The sequence below is a fragment of the Prunus avium genome, chromosome 2 (genome assembly GCF_965620075.1).
Source record: "Prunus avium chromosome 2, drPruAviu1.hap1.1, whole genome shotgun sequence".
NCBI classification, from domain to species: domain Eukaryota; kingdom Viridiplantae; phylum Streptophyta; class Magnoliopsida; order Rosales; family Rosaceae; genus Prunus; species Prunus avium.
In genome coordinates, this window is record NC_142285.1 from 29,065,213 (window position 1) to 29,079,070 (window position 13,858).

General features: G+C 36.3%; 1 pseudogene; it reads left to right on the forward strand.

Moving 5' to 3' along the window:
* The first annotated feature begins 7,699 nt into the window (after positions 1-7,699).
* LOC110771796 (putative rRNA-processing protein EBP2 homolog pseudogene) lies at positions 7,700-8,443 on the forward strand (annotated as a pseudogene).
* Positions 8,444-13,858: the final 5,415 nt, after the last annotated feature.

Genomic DNA, 13,858 nt, shown 5'->3' on the forward strand with positions numbered 1-13,858 from the left:
AAGAGAGAGACGGGGACAGAAAGAGACTGTTTTTTGCGCGTGAAATTGGTTTGAAGAGGTTTTCCACGAAAATAAATTATTAATGTCAAAAATATTCTTACACGATTAACATTTCAGGTCGTTATTAGCTTTCTAGTAAAATGCATGGCTAAGTGGAACGGGCCTTGATAATTTGGGTAAGAAACTTCCTCCCTAGTTTAGACGCTTGTATTTAGAAGAAAAAGAAAACATGCTATTTTGGAGGCCAAAACGTAACACATAAAGCTTATTTAAATACATTTTCTTTTGTTAACAAGGTCTAGTCTAGTGAAAAAGGTTTTGATTTGCAGCCAAATGATCTCAAGTTTGAACCCTTTTGGCACCAAAGTAGTGTGTGTGTGTGTGTGTGTGAAACCTCTCATCTGACAAAAACAAAATCGATTTATTGGTTCACCAACTGTCTCAAGTGTAGGTCTCCTCGCTATGGCATCGGTCTCCAGGCATACCGATCTCATCGGTTAGGCATACTTGTAGGCACCACCTTATAACTTGTGAAAAAATATATATTTTTTGTTAAATTTCAGAGAGATGGGTTGCAATCCACTATTAGCAACACTGATATTGTCCACAACTTAACCACATACATAGCCCAGTGGGTGTGGAGTTTTATCACAAAAGCTCTTGGTGATATTAGTAGTGGAATCACTCATTATATATTGTATTTATTTTGTCAAGTTTCCGATGTGGGACTTTATATTCTTCAACATTTTCAACTTAACTCTAGTGAATAATCTAACACTTAGCCGTTTATTAAAGATCTTATCCATAATTGGAGCTAATAAGTACACATAACTACCGATGGGTGTATCCAATCCATACTTATAAAGACTTTTTTTAATTGAGTGACTTTCATAGAGTTGACAAATTCTTAAATACTTTCATAGAGTTGATAAAATTCACTAGTAAATTGGAAAGACTTTTGCTCTTAACAATTAGCCTTAAAAGTATGGAAACGTCATTCATATAATAAGATTTTTAAAAGTCATTAACTTTTTGGATACTGCCAAATTTTTTAAAGTTTTTTAAAAGTCATAACTAAATACCACCAAACTTTTAAATACTTTTTAAAAGTCACAATTGAATACCACTAAATTTTTATAAACTCTTTAAAAATCTAAATTGAATACCTCCAGACTTTTAAACTTTATAAAAGCCATTAAAAGTTTGAATTGGATACACATCTAATCTTCTAAAGAACCTAGCAAGCTAACTTAATAGGAGCTTTTAGCCAATGAGGTCTAGTGTAGTGAAAAAAGGTTATGACTTGTAAACTACTGGTCTCAAGTTCGAATCCCTATGACACATTAATAGTGTATGTGTGTGTGTATGATAAACCTCATCCTCTTATAGTTTAAGAGAGGAACTTACTTATACTGGAGATACCACTAAGGGTCTGAGGTGACCACCACCCCAAATTATTTGTTCTCAACACGGTAAAGGTTGAGCTTTAGTTCATATATTTAACCATGCAAACCATATAACCATTCTAATGGGCACATTCCACAACTAACATTTAAGAAAAAAGAGGAAAGTATTAATCCTCTAATAATCAAACTGATGAGCCAAGGGAATAGAAAATAAATAGTTTAAAGGGAAATGAGATTTTATCAATTTTATCAAAAGACTTTTCCATTTTGATACATGAAATTGAGTACAAAGTTCTAAAAGATGTCCATTTTTCCTTATATATATTATTGATTTTCTCTTTCCATACTTGTATTACGGTTCGGCCCCCCACACATACAATTCTGGCTTGGCCATTGAATACTACTGTGGCGCTATTCCAAGCCAATTACTCATTGACATGTATTTTAACTTTCCAACATAGCATGTGTGATAAACTTGGGATACCATCACGATGACATCCCTGTTACATGTAAGTTCTTCTTGTAGTTTAAATTATTGCTTGTATTTTAAATAAATAAAACAGCTTTTACGTTATATCACCATATATATTTTATGGATATGGGACCAGGGACGTCTCCATATTTCATCCCGCTATAATATCTTGGGAAGTATGTGTTGAACAATTAATCTCAACATATATATTTTATAAAGAAATTAAGATCCAGTTTCTTTTTTTCTATATTAAGAAGTTAAGAACCAAATTGATGAGCCCGACGACAAGGTAAGATGTTTTTGGTGCAGCTTTTACATGGTAAGTTGGTGAGGGCCAAAGATAAATATTTCCTATTATGAACCAATTTATTCATATCCTGGTTTCTCATCTTCGACTACGACTAGCGTTTCTTTCCTCTTTTCTATTTGTTATTTGGGTGCCGTATTCAATTTGAATTTATTGAGCAGTATTTTGAACTCTTTCTTTGAGAGGAAGTTTAATTATTTCATACAAACAAACATTCCTTTTTTCGTTCGGACAATTGCTCCATTTGGTAAAAACCAGCAAACAAAAAGGTTACCAAAAGCTTCATAACCCTACTTTCCATGTATGCACTCCATGGCTCATTATAAAACCGAGGCCATAACCCTAATTTTTTTTCACTCTCAACCTTCTTTTCTCTTTGACCCCAAAAGAAAAGAAAAGAAAAAACCTTATCTCATGGCTGCCTCTATGAAGAAAACCTTCTACTACAATTTTTTCCCCACCAAGGCCGAAGAACAGGAGGAAGCGAAAAAAGGCTGTAGCAGCAGCGGAGAGAAACAAATCAGCCGAGTTCTGATAGAAATGCATGACTTTCCGGACAATCAGCCGCCACTGCTACTAAAGCATACCGATCAACGGCGCATCATAAAGGCGGTTTCTGTAAGCGAAATCCAGATGGGGATTCTTTTCTTTTCATTCAGTGAGACGTTTGAGCACATCTTTCGACATTGGACGCTGGACGAAGTTAACTTGGTCCTAAGTGGCTACAACAAGTTCCATGTTTTGGTGAAGGATGTTACTGATCATGAAGAAACTGAGTACAGAAGTGACAGAATATTTTTCCAGAGGTTGCAAAACGATGAGTTCTATATTCTTGGGTGTTTAGATGTGATAAGAAATAGGTATCTCAGTGCTGGTGACGAAATTGGTTTGGCTTGGGAAAGGGATAGAAACGGAACGGGAATGTTTCTGTTCAAATTGTTGAGCAGAAGCAAGAGGGCGCCAGCAAATATCATGTTTTAGATTGTTAAGAGTGTGAGTTTTTTTTTAAAGTCCTAATAAAGCATGGTGGATTTGGATTTTTATATGTGGTTTTCATGATTGTTTTGAGTTTGATGGATATGGAACTTTAGTAAGTGATGTTTCTGTTCTATGCGAATGTCTTGTTTTATATTTCAGTGATGATTGATTTCTCTTTTCTCGTGTGTTTTTTTTGCTAGCTAGCAAAGATTAATTCTAATAACCTGAATTCTATGTATAATCAATAATTTTGAATATAAGGAACGAATCTTTGACACTCAAATCATAATTCGACCTTTTTTTTAATGCAAAAGATATTGGAGGTGTGGAAAATCGAACACAAATTTCTTGTACAATGGTAACTGCTTTAGGGCCTGTTTGGGAGTGCTTCTGGAAGAGCAAAAAACGCTTTCTGATAACAAAAAGTGCTTCTGATAACGTTTGACAGAAAAATTTAGAAGTTTCTTATGGATCATAGAAGCGCTTCCTGGAGAAGTACCTGCTATGTGCTTCAGGAAGCACACCTAAGTGCTTTTTCACGAAGCACTTTAATTTTTTATGAAAATTCAAGATTTTTATAATAAAAGCACTTTTGTTAGAAGCGCTTATGAGCAGAAGTACTTCCTAGAGAAGCAGTCCCAAACGAGCCCTTAGCCACTTGAGATATAAGCCCTTGTCTTCTTCTTTTTTTTTTTTTTTTTTTGGGGGTCTGATAAACCCTTGTCATAATTGTTTTTTCTTTGTTATAGAAAAATATGTAAATAAAGGAATTGCGTTGGATATAATTCCATACGGCATTGTCAATACATTTTGAGATTGGTGTTACGAGCAGTTAATGGAAAGCGCAAATAGCGGTCGCTAAACGAGTATACTACTAATGAAATTTACTTTTTAGTTTCTTTCAGGACAAAAGCTAACGACTATTGACTAAGTTAGGTAAGTGCGTAAAAAAAACGAATAATGGTTTGGTACGGTAGTTAAAATAGCATGTTGAATTAGGGCTGAGCACAGTCTAGTTTGGTTCGATTTTCATGTACAATGTCCAGGGGGATTGAACCAAACCTGGACCTATACAATTTCGGTTTGATTTGCCTAATTTTCAGTTTTAAATAGGAAAAGGTGAATAAGAGAAAATAAGAACACGAGAGAAATAGGAAGAATGAAGAAAGGAGAAGAGATAGGGAAAGAAAGAGGTAAAGAAGAGAGAAAGACGGAGGCGCAACAAGAAGAATGGCTATGTTTCATCGAAAAGAAAAAGTAGCCAAGCCAGAGTTATCATTTGGTTGGGTATAATAAGACTAAGGCATTGAGTTATTAATGAAACTAAAATATCTTGATAGTTCTTGGGATTACTAATGTTTTTGGATTATAATTGGGCTTACTAATAAATTTGGATATAAATAAATAAGTTAAATTAACATAACTGGTCTGATTCGGTTCAGATTGGCTTTTCCAAGGCAAAAACTAGAACATGAACCTAAAACGATTCAATTCGGTTTTGAGACAAAGTTGACTTCCTTGGTCAACATGGTTTTTTTCCCCTTTTAATTGTACCAAACCAGGTATTATAATTTAATTCAGAAAATAACTTTTTATTGTATGTGACATTGTCTTACAGGCAAGGTCTAAAATATCGAGAGTTTCAGAAATATCGGTGGTCCAAAAACACGGATATATCGATATCGATAAAAATTGAATAAAAATCACGGAAATTGTGAGAAAAATTTGGAAATTTGTATTGAAACTTTAGAGGATGTTTACTTAGTTAATTGTCTATTATTTTATCACAAAAAATTGGAAGGAAATGCATGGCATGGTGGGTTTGAGTGATTTAAGTTGATTATGTAGCGACTTGACAAACATTGTAATTTTAGAAAATATGTAGTAATTAGTGAAAGAAAATTAAACACACCATAATTTTTTAGTTATAATAATTTACTACAATATATTACACTTGATACATATCGCCGATAATATCAATATTTAATACCTTGATGTTGTCTTTGGGTTTTTGCCCACCTATTTCATTATTTAAAAAAAAAAAGAAAAAAAAAGTGGTGATGTTGTCTAACCAATAGAATTGAATTGAGCCCAATTGACTTTACTGTTTGCACATTTTAGCAGACAACTGCTTGTTCAACTAAAATACACCATGCACTGACTTCACATTTCTTAACCTCTTCTTTTCCTTTGTTTTGAAGTTGCAGAAAAACAAACATATACGCGCCCAGGGACGGACCTAGGATTTGAAAATAATATGTGCTAAATTCAAGGGTGAAGTTAGGAATATTTGTAGGAGTAGGCACAATGTTGAAACGAATCCAATAATTGATATATTTTTTTAGACTGTGTTTAATGGATATCTTTTTTTTGGGGGTAAATTATAAGCTCTTGTTTGTTACTGAAAATAATTATAAGCCCTCTTTTTCCACAATATATATTTTCTTTATCATATTTAGATCTCTTTTTTTTAATTCTACTGACATTTGAAACAGAAAAAAATCTTGGAATTATTGATAATATTGTTGAAATATTTGGAAGGGATTGAAGGGAAACAAAGAAAAAAAAGAAGAAGAAAGCTACACATGTACTGGGAAATATTTAGAAGGAATTGAAGTAAAAATAAAATAAAAACACATAAACTCATCCCAACACACACATCCTTTTCTTTATTCTATTTCCTCCTCTCCCCTATTTTATTCTCTCTCTCTCTCTCTCTCTCTCTCTCTCTCTCTCTCTCTCTCTCTCTCTCTCTCTCTCTCTATTCTTCTTCCTCTCTGTTCTTTCTTCTTGTCATCCGGCTAATTGCCTAGACTAGAGTACTAATTTAGTCCCAAAACAAAGAAGTTACCTGGGCTATAGCCCAGGTTAACATGTTCATGGGACCGTCCCTATACACGCCCATCACCTCTCTCTCTTAACAAACCATTTCCGCTCCAACCTTCTCAGTCTCTTTGCATCAGTCTCACAGTTTCTCTCTCTCACTCTTTGTAAGCCTCGACGCTATTAAATCCGTTTGGTGGCCGAGAAACCCAAGGAAAAGAAAAGAAAATGAAGAATTAGGGCTCGATTTTCATTTTCTCTTCTTGTCTTTCTCTCGGAATCCAATTGGAGCTCTAGAATCGATGTCTGTTCATTCTAATTCGGTAAACTGATCACAATCTCTCTTTTACAGGTTCTTGTAAGATCTTCGTCAACTCGTGTTTGCTTGCCTCAGGTTTATTCAAGGTATGCGGTATCGATAATATCGCGATATATTGCCCAAATATTACATGAACGTAAAGGAAATTATCGTCCCCGATATTATCGCGATAATATCGACAAAAATATCGATATATTTACGATAATTAAGTGGATATGTGCTAAAATATCTCCACCTCAAAAAAACGATATTATCGGTAAAATATCACCGATAATATCGATATTTAATACCTTGCTTACATGAATTTAAAGTGTGATTAGATTGTCATTAAATTGATTTAGGATTAAGTAAAAGAGAAATACTAAAAAATTGTACTGAAAATTGACAATTGAATGTCAAAGAACCAAATAAAGACACTTTGATGAGCTTGTGCTGTTTGGGGCCGTGCCCGAACCAAAAAATAATAATAACAAACTTGAACAAACAAATTCTAAGAGCAAATTTGTAAATCTAGCCTATCTAGGTTCTATCCTTTCTCCATCCTTTATGTTAGAAGTGCATCATAAGAATTTTCATCTCCTTCTTATATATATTTTCATATTTTCAAATACATGAACTAATAGGAAGCATTTTCTCATGTTCACTGTTCTTAAATGAAATTGTGTTTCTTTTTAATAGATTTATTGTTGGTTTTGTAAGACATTGCAAATATGTTTGAGTTGAAATTAGTCCTATATTGGAAAACTAGCGTTCCTTGTAGGTCTTTGTAAGATTTACTCTTAGAAATAGAATAGTTTGGATTGGGTTATGCAAGTGGCCCAATTGAGTGGGTTTTGGGTGTTGCATTTGAGTCAATGCCTAATTAATTGGGTCAATAGTTAATTAATATATAATTTATATGGGCCTTGAGACTTGGGCTCTTGGACTCTATGGTTTAAATTAATTCCGAGTTAATTAATTAATTAATTGTTTGAATTATTTTTAAAATTCAAATATCAAATAATGTTTTTGTCTGATTGGGTTTGTACAAGCATTAGCCACTCTATTTAAACACAAGCCCTAGGTCTGTACAATCATATCAAATTCACATAGAACATTCATATCATCATTCATGTATAGCCTGAGAGAAAAACACATAGATTTCACAAGAAATCAAAACCCTAGTGCTAGGACGTTGATTTAGATAGTTGTACCCTAGTGGAGCAGATGCCTGCAGAACTACAAGTATTGAGTAGGGGCGAAATTTTGTTTCAAGGACATTGCAATTCTGCAAGCCTCTATCTGCAAGAACAGTAAGTTTTTAATTTACTGCCATATTTAATTTTGTTATTCTATTTGTTGTTTAATTTAATTATTAGAATAATACTAATTGTTGTTCCACCAACATTTACTCTATGGGTGAACACAATGAAGAGTCCACATTGTTAAATGGGGAAAATAATGGAACAGGATGATTTAGAAGATGTTGTGTCTGAGCCAGAATCTGAATCAGAATATGGAGATGAGGAAGATGTGAAATTGACTAAGCCTTCTAAGAATGCTTTTTACACGCAGACTCTAGAGGGAGCAAGGAGGGCCTTTGAGAAGCTTCAGTCTATGGGGCTTCCTTTTCTTAGGCTTGAAGACTACTATGCAAAAATGGTGAAGTTAGATTCCCACATAGAGAAAGTAAAGGGCCGTCTTTTGATAGAGAAGAGGAAGATTGAGGAAGCTGGGAGATAAGGAAGGCTACGGTGGCCAAGAAGTTGTTCAAGGAGATTCAGGCTTAGAAGTTGAAAGAGAGAGCTAAGCAGAAAAAGGAGGACATGGAATCGGTGAAGAAGTGGAGGAAGCAGAGGCAGCAAAGTGGGTTTCCTGAGGGTGATAAAGGTAGTGAGTTGGATTTGGCCTTTGAAGATGGGAAGCCATTTGAGAAGTCAAGCAATAAGAGGCCAGGTGTGTCTCGTGTAGATCGATTTGGTGGAAAGGCAAGACAAGGTAGGAAGGTGAAGAAACCGAAGAAGAGGGAAATCAAGGATTCCAAGTTTGGATTTGGAGGGAGGAAAGGTTCCAAGAAGCAAAATGTAGCTGAAACAACCAATGATTTGAGAGGCTTCAATAGAGATAGTCTCTCAAGAAATAAGAAAATGAAGATGTGATAGGATACATGTAAACTTTTAGGTTTTTTGTGCTTTGCTCTAACATATTGATCTTGTAGTGTTCGTTATGCCAGTGGTGGGGTCTAACTCGGTGAAAAAGGGCTTTGACTTGTAGACAAGTGATCTCATGTTCAAATCCTAATGGCACCTTGGTAGTGTGTGTGTGTGTGTGAGAAACCCCTCTCCGCTTTTATTATAAAAAAATCATTATTGCTGCCAAGCCCTCATGAATTATACCGAGTTATGTTCATCTTCCTGCTGATTAAGAACAAGTGAGTCTAGCGGATGAAAGGCCAATTAGGTGTCTTATGTTCACAAGCCCATTTCATGACAGACCAATTGCACTGTAAATCCACATGAGGGTGCATGAAGGAAGATAAAATTCACTGCAAACCTTTGCACGAGTTACTATTTTGTGAGTTTACCATTTGTATCTTTCCAATTACAGGATGTTACTTTCCTTTTTTTTTTATTGGCAAAAATTAGAAAATTCATTAAGAAACTTCAAGAGTAATTACAAGAATTGCAGAAGACATAATTCCCTAAACATGAAGGGTTCCACCCAGATCTAAGAGTACGCTTCAAACCACAAAAGGTAGAAACAATGAGCAAAAGAAAACCACAATAACATCAGCCTGTTAGAAGTCATAATCAGAAATAAAAAAAAAAAAAAAAAAAAAATAGAGCAAAGCATTTAAGAGTTTGGGTGATGCGGGCCAAAACAGAGCCTAGAACGACCAAATGCCTCCAACTTGAGAAGGATCCAGTAAATGGATGGAGACACAGATCTGGCCCAAAGGCCATTTGAAAAACCCTAGATCAAACTAAGGGGAAACTAAAATCTTAGTGCCCGTTTGACATTGCTTATTTGGGGAGATAAGTGATTTTTTAAAAATTTTGAGAAGTCCAGCCTGTTTGGTAAACTGTGAGAAAATCACTTATTGTTAAAAAATGTTGTGAGAGAAAGCTATAAGGGAAAGCAGTTAATGAGGTGCTTTTATTTTCTGATTATGCAGGAATCAGTTTTGAAGAGGCGCTGGGTTTAATGATTATGCCACAATCATTTTCTAATTATGAGGAAATCAATACCAACAACACTTTTAACAAAAAATTTACCAAACGCCAAACTGTTTTCCCTCACAGCTGATTTCTTTCACAGCAAATCTGATAGCGGTTATTTTCACAGCACAGCAATGCCAAACTGGCCCTTAGTGCCCGTTTGGTATTGCTTATTTGAGGTGATAAGTGATTTTTTCAAAATTTTGTGAAACCCAACCCGTTTGGTAAACTATGAGAAAATCACTTATTGTTAAAAATTGTTGTGGGAGAAAGCTATAAGGGAAAGCAGCTAATAAGGTGCTTTCATTTTCTGATTATGCAGGAATCAGTTTCGAAAAGGCGCTGAGTTTAATGATTATGCGGCAATCATTTTTTGATTATATGGGAATCCATACCAACAACACTTTTAACAAAAAGTTTACCAAACGCCAAACTGCTTTCTCTCACAGCAAATCTGACAGCGATTATTTTCACATCACAGCAATGCCAAACTGGCCCTTACTAGAATGCAAGAAGAAGCAAAACCCATCCCAAAGTCAAGTGGGAAAACTCTCCACAACATATCGGGGAATGAATGGGGCAGAAGAGGCCCGAGAATTAAAGATTCTTTATTTTTTCTGATAGGATTTGAGAAATCCTGGATCCAAATAAGGCAAGGGTGAAAGTTCTGGGTTTGTCTGGAGAAGAAGAGAGTTTTTGAAAGGCTATATTTTTTGTTGTTGGAAGAGATGCTTGATAAAAATAATAAGCACCATAAGAGTGTACAAAGATAGCACTGACACATCCAATACTATCCAAAAGTCAAGCATGAGAGACAGGAACAAATGCGTGATATTAGAAAAGACTCGTGTCTGAACAACTAAAGGGGAAACAACAAGAAAATAGAAAAAAGAATATGAAGCCCTTGGTAGCACCAGAAACTTGTAGTCTGGCAACCTGCAAAGGTTTACCTAAAACAAACCAGAGCAACACAACTATACAAAGACGAGTGAAAAGAAACTGTAGAAAACTTAAACAACACAACAACTAGAAAACCCCAAACCAAATTGAAAGCAAAACAACCAAAAAATCATAAAAAAGAAACAAAAACCTACTAAACACAATTACCCTTAACTAACCCACCAAATTGTCTGCCGGCAAGGGCGGTAGAGGAGAAAAAGAATCAAAATTACCCTTAACTTGTTTAACCGAACCAGATTGAATAGGAGTAGCAGGATCGGCAATCCGCCTGATACCAGCAAGTGAACCCTTTGCAGACCCGACAATAGTGAGAAAATTGGAAGCCCCATAGTGTTTTTGGAAAGTATGGATTCAGAGGCCGGAGTTAAAATTGCCATGTTATCCACTAGATCAGGAGCATTAGAGATAGAGATACCCCAACTGCCTTTGATGAGGTGGCGAAAGTAACTGTTGTTCAATCACCTTCAAAGAAGAAACTACTTGAGAACCACCAACCACTTATAACTGCTGCCCAAAAACTTCGCTGTGTTTCACTTAACAAGCCAAAGTTATGTTACTTTCCTTATTGAGAAGAGTTACTTGCACGTTTTTTTTTTTTTTTGGTGAAACAAGAAAAATTATGATTCACTAAAGGTAGAGTACGCACAACACAACTTTTCATATTTGATGCCCTGCACTTGAGGTCATTTTCCCCTCCCGCAATATGACTTGTATAAGAAAAAAAGTAAAAATATATTGTATACTTGAAAGAAATAAGATGGTTGATTGCAGAACCCTTCCAATAGAATTAACCTATAAGATTAGACCTCATGGTGTAATTTCTAAAACCTTACGAGTTTTGTGAAAATATTCTTAAAATTAAAAAATTAACATAAAAGATTAGAGCATAGAATAGAAAGGACCTTATCCAAAGCTTGTGATAAGGCGAGGGGAAAATCCCAAGTTTAATCCACTGTGCTTTTATATTTTTGAATAAGATATAAAAATGATTATAAAAAAAAAAAAAAGGTAAGAGAATAAGGTATAAAAATCACTCCAACAAAAAAATAAGAGGCAAAAAATAACTTTTGGTCCATGTGGTTTACGACTTTTACCCTTAAGGTCCATGTGGTTTCAATTTGGTCACTTCTGCCCATGTGGTTTTCAATTCTAAGCAATTTGAGTACATTACCCAATTTTCGCCGATGCTTACTCAATAGCCAACGTCATTTGCGAAACCTCGCAGGGATGTTCAAAACCCGGTGGACCTTAGCCATATTTGGTTCGAGATCCAACTTTTTGCTAATATCCCTCTCTATAAGCAGAAGATAGAAGTCAGTCAGCCACACATCAAAGAATTCAAATGAAATTAAAGTAGGTCAATAAACTATGACTCACCATGGCAGTAGGTTCTGGGAATAAGTGGACCGTCGCCTACCTAGCCTTCCCACTTTCCGCTGACCTCCAGCACATCGGTGTTCCACACATGGTCTCCATGGCTGAGACAGTCAAACAGTTTGGCATTACTCACACGAAGTTGGACATACTTCTCACAGTGTCTCACCTTGAAGAAGTAAAAAATCTCCCGCACTATCAAGCTCAACTAAAAGAAGCAGTTCAGGTTATCAAAGCAGATGATCGCCCGATAGACATTTGGTGTACATTGGCTTGGGGCATACTCCATGGCACAAAATACCTTCCTGAAGAATGCCAACAGCGAAAATGTGTAGCCCAAGGAGAAGTAGAAGTGTTGGAAAGAGATAATCCTGACATCCGGGTTGTTTGGGTCCACTTGAGGCATATCATTAGTTGAAGATTCCACCAACTTGACATGCATGTCACTGGGTGTAGCAGAAGCAAAGGTAGCGCGCCACTTCTGGAACTGAGTCTCGGACGTGATGCGATGCAAGTTTCTCTTCTAGAACACCTTGGAAACTCCCTATAAATATAAGGGCACTTGCGAGCCAGATGACCGACTACTCTCATCAGAAGACATGATGAGTGAAAAGCTTCAAAAAAGGAAGAAAATTTCAAGTCAAATAGCAAGTCAAAACCCTAATTGGTGGTAAAAAAAGAAAAAGGAGGAGACACGCGGCCCAAGTCGCAGCACCTAAGTAGGCTGCGACACAGCTCCAACAAAAAAAAAAGAAAAAAAAAAAGCAACTTCCACCAGCAAAAGCTGACAACAACTATGGCAGTAGCCTCCTCCCGCAACCTTGGCACAGTCAACATAGACTGGTCTCGCAATCAATTCAAGCATGCAAGCCAATTGGCTCGCGCATAGAAGAAATAAAGAAACAATGGAGCAGCCACAACTTCCTTCGCCAGCAGCGGTAGCAACCATGACCGCTCAGCCACGAGTTCACAACTGGCCTCATAGCACAGCCAGCTCGCGCAGTCACGACTGCAACCAGCCATTCTTCGCCGTTAACAAAAAAAAAAATGCTACAGCCACCGATGTCCACCATGGTCGTTGCATCACGACGACAACTAGCCAAGCCACGCTAGCTAGTCCTCGCCGTGAAGAAAAATCAAAGAAGAAAAAAAAAAAGGCATGACCTATCTTGGTGTGCACAGCAACTCCTCTCCTCAATAAGCAGTACACTCCTCCAAGATCTCTCTCACAAACTAGAAAGTAGAGGAAGAGTGTTGCATTCCTAAAAGGACACAAATTAATGTGCAAACAACCAATTAAAAATACCCGCAAGTGCACGAATCTATCGAAGTATAGATTATGTAAGTACGAGGTCGATCCCACGAAGAACTTGTCGGTTTCCTATAAGTTCTAATTCGAGTACAAAGAGAACACTTAATTAACACACCAAAAATGCACAAATAAAAGAGGGAAACTAGAAATGAGTAAAGAAGTGTAAAAGAAATGAAACAACACAAGAAAACTAAAGAAAAACACAAACAGCACTTTTTATCACCCTTTTATCACCTATGAACAGTGCTAAAGCGACCGGTCGTGAGGCAAAAGCGACCGGTCGTTTTTGGGCAGAGTCGAAACTCAAATTTTGACGTGAAAAGCGACCGGTCGTCAGGTAAAAGCGACCGGTCGTTTTTGGGCAGATTCATTTTCTCTGTTTTTCAGTTTCGACCTCTGTCCAGTGTTTTGCCTATAACTTTCCAACTGTTTATCCAAATTTCACGTTCTTTATACGGTTGGATTCAGCACAGAAAATGCAAGAACACAGCGCGGACCAAAAGTCCAAAACAATTACAGAAAGAAATAGAATTCAGTAACAAAGACACGTAACGTGTCAAACACGCAACTCACACACACATTGGGGGGGGGGGGGGGGTTTGATTTGTTTGAAGTGACCTATTTCTATTGCATGAAAGTAAATGGACTTTAAAATTGAATAAGAAAGGCAGAGATGAATTATCAAAGAGTGGAATCAAGATGTAACAAAC